At 38.9% G+C, this 9777-nt stretch overlaps 1 long non-coding RNA gene across 1 annotated transcript; it reads left to right on the top strand.

Moving 5' to 3' along the window:
* The first annotated feature begins 1052 nt into the window (after positions 1-1052).
* On the top strand, positions 1053-1373 carry LOC115099852. Its single transcript, XR_003858900.1, has 2 exons — positions 1053-1090; positions 1212-1373. It is a non-coding gene; the product is annotated as an uncharacterized LOC115099852 (long non-coding RNA).
* The last annotated feature ends 8404 nt before the right edge of the window (positions 1374-9777 follow it).

Here is a 9777-nt window from a genome sequence, read left to right on the forward strand (position 1 = left end):
TATTAATGGACTCTGGCTGTTTTTGATGATTTCACCGGAAGTACAATACAAAAGTCCCGAAATATGCGCTCCTAGAACCTCCTGATGCCTTTTTAATGATGTCGGAGCCGGTAGTATGCTTTTAGGAGGCAGGAAAACTGCAGGAAATATGCTTTTTTTCTAGCCACTCTGTTTTTAAAAAAACAAACATAATACAAGCTGTTAGGAGGCAGAAAAACTGTGGCTCGTTCTGTTGACAAGGATTTGGTTTTTTTAAAACAAGTGATTGAAGCTACCGGTGGTGAATTGCATGAACTGCAGGATCAAACTTTGCAAAAGACAGGTTTTGTTTTTTTTTCCAAAAGACTAGGGACCGGGTAGTATAAAGGGTACGGTCACTCAAACCCCCAAGCCAAACCCCCCAGTGATGTCACCAGAAGCCCAAGCCCACCCCTCCAAGCCCTTGCTGTAGATAGGCATGCCCCAATAAAAAAAGTTACCAGAGAGCAGGCAGGAAACTGTGACTCATTCTATACACAGAGACAGGGAGAATCCAACAACACCCCTTCCCTCCGCCCCTCTCTGCCTCAATCCGCCCTTCCCCCAGACCTAAATCTGAGCAGACGATAATTGAAAGCAGTGGGGGGTGTAGGTTTGCAATGGTGAAACACAAGGCTTTAGTTTTGTTTTAAAATAAACAGACTTCTGTATTCTCCCCCACAACCCTTCCCTCCTCCCCTCTCTGTTAGACACGCCCAAACTTGCAAGACCGGATATAGAAGTAAGCATGTGATAGTGATCACGTGAGAACAATCTTCAAGCAGAGTTGTTGTAATTGTTCCTGAAAATGGCCGTATATGAAACACCTAAGCGTCTTGAAATGAAAATCGTTCAACAGCCAAAACTAAAGAGGAGCCATAAACGAAAGCGGAGGGCAGAAGAAGAAGGAGGAAGCACTGACCCAGATTTTGATGAACTTCTGTTGGGACAAAAGCTTTTTGATTCGCAGGATCCAAACTTGATCAATGAAAATGACTCTGAAGATTTAGAGCTGCACAAAGCTGCTCTGGATGCCGAAGCAGATTATTTGTTGGAAAAGCTTGAGTGTAAGGTAAGAAAAAATCTCTTTCCTTCTAATGATGCATTTTAGGGGTGGCGTGTTTGGGAGCTATCTATAATAGAGAGTTTGTTTAGAAGAGGTTTTAATTTAATGTTTACATTATGTTTTATAGGAAAATGAAGGATCTTTACAAACAGAAGAATATGGAGACACACCAGGTATCAAAATGAACTGTATTTGCTGCTTCTGTCCAAGTATCAAAGAACCAGATACATGTGATCAAAAAAAAAACAACAACAATCCTGAAGATGTGCACGATTTCAGCTGGTGGAGCTATATAGGATTCCCAAAACCACCGCCGGTGCATGGAGTTTTTCGAAAAACAACATTTAGATCAATCGTAAGGGTGGCTGTCTATAGTATTCTTAAAAAATGTCTGTCTGGCATACGGTATGAAAATTGCGAAGGCTGTGTTCTCGACGATCCGAGTCAGGATGATCATAGTTGCGTTTATTGGACTGCCTCTGACACACAGGAACAATTAAGGACCGCTTGTAACAGGTTGTGCCTAGAACGTGTTTTGAATCTTGTGGTATTAGCTGCATATAAACGAGGTGTATTAAGCCTAAACAATGACGATATGAATCTGATCATATATCTTATACACAGCGTGAAAACTGCTGAAAATCCTGTTCAAAAACTAAACAGTTTGCTTAAACCTACAGATGAGATTTTAATGATAAAATATATAAATGCCATCATCTATGGGAGAAAACACCAGTCCTTTTTTAAAAATGTATAATAAAGCAGTCTTTGTTTTTTCTTGTCTGTATTTCAGAAGTATGTATTGACAATGAAATACTTTGTAATATTTTAACAAATTTTGCCATGTGTGTAAATTAGTTAATAAAAACAACTAATAAATATATCAGAATTAACAAAATGTGTCAATTGTGCTTTAAGGTGATATGGAAGTTTTTAGGGGGGGATATCTTATGGTTTTATTAAGTCTCTTTGATATCAATGCACAGGCTGTAAAATGTTTGATACAGCAACTATTTCATTAACTAAGGAATGTATATTGCTATGAGCTATGTGTGGGGGAGGGGGGGGGGGAAAGTTGTCTGGATCCAAGATCTGTAAACGGTTAATCTAATCAGAATGAGACAATGTTTGGAAGGGAAAAAAAAAGACCAGAATGACAAGACATTCAAGAGAGGCCAATTTTTTTTTTTTTGTAAAGTGTCCCAAGACCTAAGAGGGCGCTGGTAACACACTACCTTTCATGAACAAAAGGGGGGATGTATATTGTAATGAGGTAGGTGCGGATAGCTGTCTGGGACACATAATCTAATTAGGGAGAAACAATGATCAGCAAACATTAAATCACAAAAAAAAAAAAAAAAAAAAGGTTCAACATACTATAGTTTTGTGAATGGGCTTCAGATCTAAAGAGATATTGATAATACATACAAAAAGCCCTGTAAATGATAACCCAAGCAAGAGAACAATCTTATTCTATAAGATGTCCATCACATGACAGAGAGGCCAGGTAGCTTTTTTTTTTTTTTTGTTTCAATACACAGGTTTTGAGGTTTGTTGGTGGTTACGCCCCACCTAATGCTGATGATAAAAGGGTATAGCCGGTGACCAGAAAAGATTCAGCAGTCTGGAGTTTGAAACAGAAATGGATTCTTCAAACAAAGAAAGGCAGAAGCCTGTGTTTATTAATAAAATGTCCCTTACTAAACGAAGAAAACAAAGAAAATTAAAAGGTGAGTTAATAGTTTTAATGTATATTTTTAGATATGATTTTTAAAAAACAGTAGTAAAAACAGTGTTTGTCTGTTTTATCATTAGAACAGGAAAATATTGCAAAATCAGACACACATTTGAACATAGAAGAAGAACAGCCTGGATGCAGTAATGCCTTAGAGAAAAAAGACCAACAAGGCATTTCTGACAGCAATACAAATAATGGTGAGAAATAGGTTTTCCTTAATGTCTATGACCCCCCCAAATGTCTCTCTTTTTTTCCTTCATAACAGTCAACGAAGCAGAGATCTATTTACAAAGACATCAAAAGTGTGTGTGACCCTGTGTTTTTTATTTTATTTTGTAATTTTTAGAATGTGAAAATGGTGCAAACAAAACTATTTCCAAAAGAAAGAGAAAAGAGTCTGAAGATGCAGTTGAAGGTAAGAAGTATTTTTTTTATATCTGTACGGGTAAAACAACAATTAGTTCACAGCTGTGTAAAAGAAAAGGTATTACCATTTTTTGTTTTTTTTTACATAACAGACCATGAGCAGCATATGCCAAAGAAATCTGACAAAAGACCATACAAAAAACCGAGAGATAAACAAAAAAGTAAGAATCTATACGGTTATAGTTTAAGAAAAATTCTTCTTAAAATATTGCAAAAAAAAAGTATGAGCCCACCCGTGTTAATTATTATTATTATTTTTAATTTTAGACCGTGAAAAGACTGCAAAAAAGCCTATTTCCGAAAGAAAAGATGAGAGAGACAGCAACAGACCTGTGCACAGGGTGGAAGTAGAGAAAGAATGTGAAAGCATGTTCTTAGATAATTGTACCGATGACAATGTTTCAGGGGGGTTGGTAAATAATTGTATACCAGAGACCTCTGAAAATGCAGCTGTAGAAAATGAACCGGTTAATTTTGTGCAATTTGTGAGAAGGTGGAACTGTGATTTAGAAAAATTTAATGGCGTGCTTTATTCAGAGGAATTTCGTTTTATTAATTTAGATAGAATAGATTCTTTCATAGATGCGCAAAATGTTGTGAGACAAGGCATACAGCATGTTCTAAATGAAATAAGCCATAACGTGTTCCCCCATGATTATATACAGATTCATTTACATTCTACAGGTTTTCATAATTCTTTGTATTCGAGAAAGTTAAACCCTCAGGATTTGAACGCTGATGATTTCTTAGATCAAGTTAGTAAACTCCTGCAGAGTTATAGAGAGATACAGTTTGGTGAGACATTCCGCATAGTCATTCTTGTTATAAGGAACAGAGGGGGCGGGTCACGAAGGGTTTTAAGGTCTATTCTGTACAGTCAAATCATACATAAAAAGAGAAGGCATTTAATAGACTTGAATAACACAGATAATAAACTATGTTTTGCAGGGAGCGTTACAGCGCTCATGTCACCAACAAAGCTTACAGATGCAGAGCTATTAGACCGTGCTAAAAAACTGCACACAGAGCTAGGGTGGTCAGAACATAAAAAGGTCATGCTAGATGATGTCTCAACATTTGAACAACATTTGGGTATAAACATAAGAGTTGTGCTTTATACAAAAGAATGGGGGTGTTTTAAGACAAAGGACAGACCTGAATTCCAGAAAACTGTATTTATATTGCTACATGATGACCATTTTTATGGAATCTTAGATGTAAAAAAGCTCTATGGGGAGCGAAACTTCTGTCATTTTTGCCAGAAACCATATAGTCACGATCATAATTGTACATTATGGTGCCGTCTCTGTTTAACAGCAATGTGTGTAGACAATATTGGGGTACAACAGAGATGTCCGAAATGCAGGCTGTATTGTCGTTCTCAAGAGTGTTTAGAAAGGCATACGGTTCTGGCTTTAAAAAAAGAAGTTGAGTGTTTGCTTAAAATACTGTGTGAAAAATGTGAATCGTATGTTGATAAAAAACATAAATGCCGGGTCAGACAATGTAAGCTTTGTTCTGAGCCCTTGATCGCTGGCGACAAGCATTTGTGTTTTATGCCCCCTATTGATCATGCACAAATATCTGAAAAATATATATTTTATGATTGTGAATGTGTTCAGGAAACAGGCTTTCATGTTCCAAATTATATATATGCAACAGATTTAAACAACACAAGAAACTGGGAGTTCAAAGGTCTTGAGAGTATTTCTAAGTTTGTTAAGATTTTTTGTGACAAAAAGTTCAAAGGATACACCTTCATAGCGCATAATTCTAAAGGCTATGATGGTTATTTTGTAGTTAGAGAGCTGCTAAAGGAAAAGATGGATGTGCGCTTGTTAGCTCAGGGTGCTAAGCTCTTAGAAATCACGATAGAACCCCTGGGTATACGGTTTAAAGACTCTTTAAATTTCCTGCCCATGAAGCTTAGCAAGCTTCCGCAAGCCCTGGGGTTTCAAGGCTGTAAGGGTTATTTCCCCCATTTTTTTAACACCAGGGTTAATCAAAATTATGTGGGACCTATGCCCGGTGTTGAGTATTATGGAGATGGGTATATGATGTCTGGAGAAAGAGAGGAGTTTTTAAAATGGTACAGGGACAATCAAAATAACACCTTTGATTTACAAAAGGAGCTGGCCTATTATTGCCAACAGGATGTGAACATTCTGAGGCAAGCTTGTGTCTTATACAGAAATGAAATCATGGCTTTGACAGAGAGAGATGTGGTTGTAGAGCAGGATGGTGGATCTAAAACTGTGAAAAGGTGTATAGACCCCTTCCAATATATAACACTAGCATCTGTGTGCATGGCTATGTACAGGTTTATGTTCTTAGAACCCAAGACCGTGGCACTCGTCCCTCCAGACAACTATCACAGACACACAAAGAGATATTCAACACCCTCTATACAATGGCTGATGTATACAGAGGCCACAGAGAAAATACAGATCATCCATGCTCTAAAGGGGGGTGAAAAGCAGGTGGGTCCCTATTTTCTTGACGGTTATGCACTTATTGATGGGGTACCAACAGCTTTTGAATTTAACGGCTGTTTTTTCCACGGTTGTCCGAGCTGTTATAACGATAAAGACCAGAACCCCTTAACGGCTACAACCTTTGGTTTTCTCAATTACAAAACACAAATCAAAGCAGATTTCCTGAAAAGAAGAGGGTTTAAGGTCATAAGCTTGTGGGAACACGAATGGAAGAGAATGGTGAAAGAAAATATCAGGGGTTGTGCAGACTTTCTGGTTAAATCAGGCCTGCCGCAGCAGCTAGTACCCAGAGATGCCCTCTTTGGTGGTAGAACCAATGCTACATGTTTGTACTATAAAGCCAGGGCTGATGAAAAAATACATTACTATGATTTTACCAGCCTCTACCCCTTTGTCAATAAAACCAAGGAATACCCTGTTGGCCACCCGCAAATCATTTATGACAGCTTTGGTCCCCTCTCAGACTATTTTGGGCTTGTTAAAGCCAAAGTGTATCCACCACGAAAGATCTTTTTCCCAGTATTACCGGTCCGTGTGAGTGGTAAGCTCATGTTCCCACTGTGCCGCACATGCGCTGACAACAGTCTGCAGGATATGTGCAACCACACGGATGAGGAGAGAGCCCTCGTAGGGACTTGGTGCACTGTGGAGATGAATGAGGCTGTTGCAAAAGGGTATGTGGTTGCTGAAATATGTGAAATATGGCACTTTGAATGTAAATCTGTCAGCCTGTTTTCTGAATACATAAAAATGCATCTCCGTCAAAACAGGAGGCCTCTGGTTACCCTCAGTGGTGTACCGATGTAGAAAAACAAAACATGTATATATCTGATTTTTACAAAAAAGAAGGTGTAGTTTTAAGGCCTGAACAGGTTAGTATAAACCCCGCAAAGCGTCAAATTGCCAAGCTTTTCTTAAACTCTTTGTGGGGGAAGTTTGGTCAAAGAACAAACCTACCTGTTACAAGTATTGTGAGAGATCCTGACGATCTGTATAAGTATTTGTTTTCACCCGAATATGATGTTTCATCATGCGATTTTATTGATGATGAAACAGCCTGTGTGACATGGAAGCATTCAAAAGACCGCAGCATATTGTCAGGTAATACAAACATCTTCATTGCCTGTTTCACAACTGCTTATGCTCGTTTAGAACTGTACAAACTGCTTGACAGTTTGCAAGAACGTTGTCTGTACCACGATACAGACTCTGTGATTTTTGTGAGTCGTGAGGGTGCCAGCGATCCCCCTTTGGGAGATTATTTAGGACAGTTGACGAGCGAGATACCCGCAGACGAGCATATCACAGAGTTTGTATCGGCTGGCCCCAAAACATATGGCTACAAACTATCCAGCGGAAAGACCTGTATGAAAGTGAAGGGGTTTACGTTAAATGTAGAAAATTGTAAAAAGATCAATTTCACTAATTTGAAAGACCTCGTCTTTGACTATAAAACTGACGCCGTGGACAAGAGTCCTAAAAAGATACAGGTACAACAATCTGGGATCATTAGAAACAAAAAGACCTGGGCGATAGAGACCGGCCTACTTAAGAAAACACAAAGGGTCGTATACGATAAAAGGGTGATAAAAGAGGGTTTTAACACGCTGCCTTATGGATACTGAATTTGTGGATGTGCGCTGGAGGCACCCATTTTCATGTATTTTAGCCGGACCGTCAAATAGCGGCAAAAGCTTCTTTGTTAAAAACCTGCTAGATCACGCTGGACGTGTGTTGACTGACATGCCTGATAATATTGTATGGTGTTATAGTTGCTGGCAACCTTTGTATAAAGAAATGCTGTGTAAATATCCTTTTATTACCTTTATGGATTCTTTGCCTGATACTTTTAATGATGATCAACTGTTTCCAACCAATAAAATAAATATGGTTATTATAGACGATTTGATGGCTTCTGCTTGTAAAAGTGATGAAATCGATAAAGCCTTCACACAATACGTGCATCACAGAAATCTGAGTATTATATATATTGTACAAAATGTCTTCTGTCAAGGCAAAACAAGCAGAACTATAGCCTTAAATACCAAATATATGGTGCTCTTTAAGAATCCTAGAGACAAGTTGCAAATCGCTATTTTAGCCAGACAGATGTACCCCGGTAAGTCACGCTTCTTTTTAGAAGCCTTTGAGGATGCCACCAGAAAGCCATATGGATATCTCATCGTGGATTTAAATGCTACGACCCCTGAGCGTTACAGATTGAGGACAAACATCTTTCCACCAGAATGGACTACGGTATATTGTGAAAAAACACAACCCTCCATAAAAAGAAGTGAATATATATTCTCCCCACATATTTGTTTTGTGTGTGTCCCAGAGATCATGTCTGCTCGCTTAAAGCGGAACCTAGCCCTTTTAAAACTTTTAGTTCAAGCCTCTCCGCAACGGAGAAAAGCTATCCTAAAGGCCGCTTCTAACGATTTAGTGGGGGCCATAGCGGAGATCGCACTAAACACTCTGAGAGGTAATGTTCCTTTATCACAACAGCAGATAAACATCTTGAAAAGGAAACGTCAAGCCATAAGGATTTTGGGTGATAAAAGAATAACACTTAAGAAAAAAAAGAAGCTGGTCAAACAGTCAGGGGGGTTTATCGGGCCTCTGCTAGGATTCGCGCTACCACTCATCACGGGGCTTTTGAGCTAAAATACTAATGCAGCACACAGAAAAAATGTATTTAGTGTCTAGTCAACAACTTGACCGTTTGAGAAGCCCTTCAGTTCATGAGGAAAATATTAGAACCACAGCTGTTCAAAGACTCGATGAAGAAATGAAAGGTATACTTCAAAGTTCTGGTATGTCTGAATATGAGAAAGCCAACGCTATTCAGAAGTGCTACAGCGCTATCTGGTGCTTAACAGACACGGAGAAATGGAAAAAGAAAGAATAAATCTGTATCTACCCCACAGGATGATACAGCAACCTCTGCATTTCTAGAGCACAAAAGCCCCCCAGACCCCATCCTGCAGGAAGTGTTAAACAGCATCAGCATGCACCGTAGAAAAAATGCAGAAATACTGCTCCATAAACCTGTCAAAGAATAAGGACATTGCATCCTGGGAGAGTAATGGGACTTTTGTATACAAGGGAAGACCTGTAAGTGGCTCTAACCTATTAGACCTGATTCGTGGAGCTACACAGACCCGTGCTCTTTACACATCGGAGGATACCCAAAGGTTGGGGAGAGTTCATGCAAACCCTGGCAGAATTAAACATGCCCTCCACCGTCATGGGTAATCCAGCCAACAGGGATCTGCTGGTACAGCTCAAGGAAAATCCTTCAGCGACAACTGCTGAAATGTACACAAAGACTGTAAAGTGCAAAGACCCCCTCCCCCGTAAAAGACGTAAAGTACTTGATACAAACAGATGGTTGAAGGTGTAATTATATCTTTTCAAATAAAAAAAAGGCTTTTTTAAAATATAGACTATAGACGTTTGGTTTGTTTTTCAAAAACTCTCAAGAGAGATTGTTTTTATTTAGGATTAGTACAATATTCTTGGTACGGTACACACACCTGGGGGGTATGAAACAGACAGCGAAAAGATTTAGACATACAACATGTTCTCTGTTTGTTGTTTTTTACAAATTGTAAAACCATTTTGTCATTTTGCAATGGTTCTTCGGAATACAGTTTTAAAATATTTTCAAAAGACAGCCCTTTACAACGTTGATGTAGGAAAAACACACAGTGGTTACCGCAGGTTGTAGATACAGGGTGTTGCAGTTGTTTGCTGCTGTATAAAACATCCTCACAATGTTTATTGAAAAAAGTTCATAATACTGTTAGGGAAGAACAAACTATCAGGCTGTTGCCCGTAGGAATCAAAAAATTCTCCTGTGCCGTTTTCAGTCACGTATATTGCTAGCCAGTGTTCTCCAGGAAGGTCGTGGGGGTGGGTATTTACCACCAAGCTTGCAGGTTTCTTTTCTATTTGTACATCAGACAGCCAGTCACTGGGTAGGACGTCTACAAAAGATTTTGTAACATACGGATCCTTCTTTAAAATAC

The sequence above is a fragment of the Rhinatrema bivittatum genome, chromosome 10 (assembly GCF_901001135.1).
Source record: "Rhinatrema bivittatum chromosome 10, aRhiBiv1.1, whole genome shotgun sequence".
NCBI lineage: Eukaryota > Metazoa > Chordata > Amphibia > Gymnophiona > Rhinatrematidae > Rhinatrema > Rhinatrema bivittatum.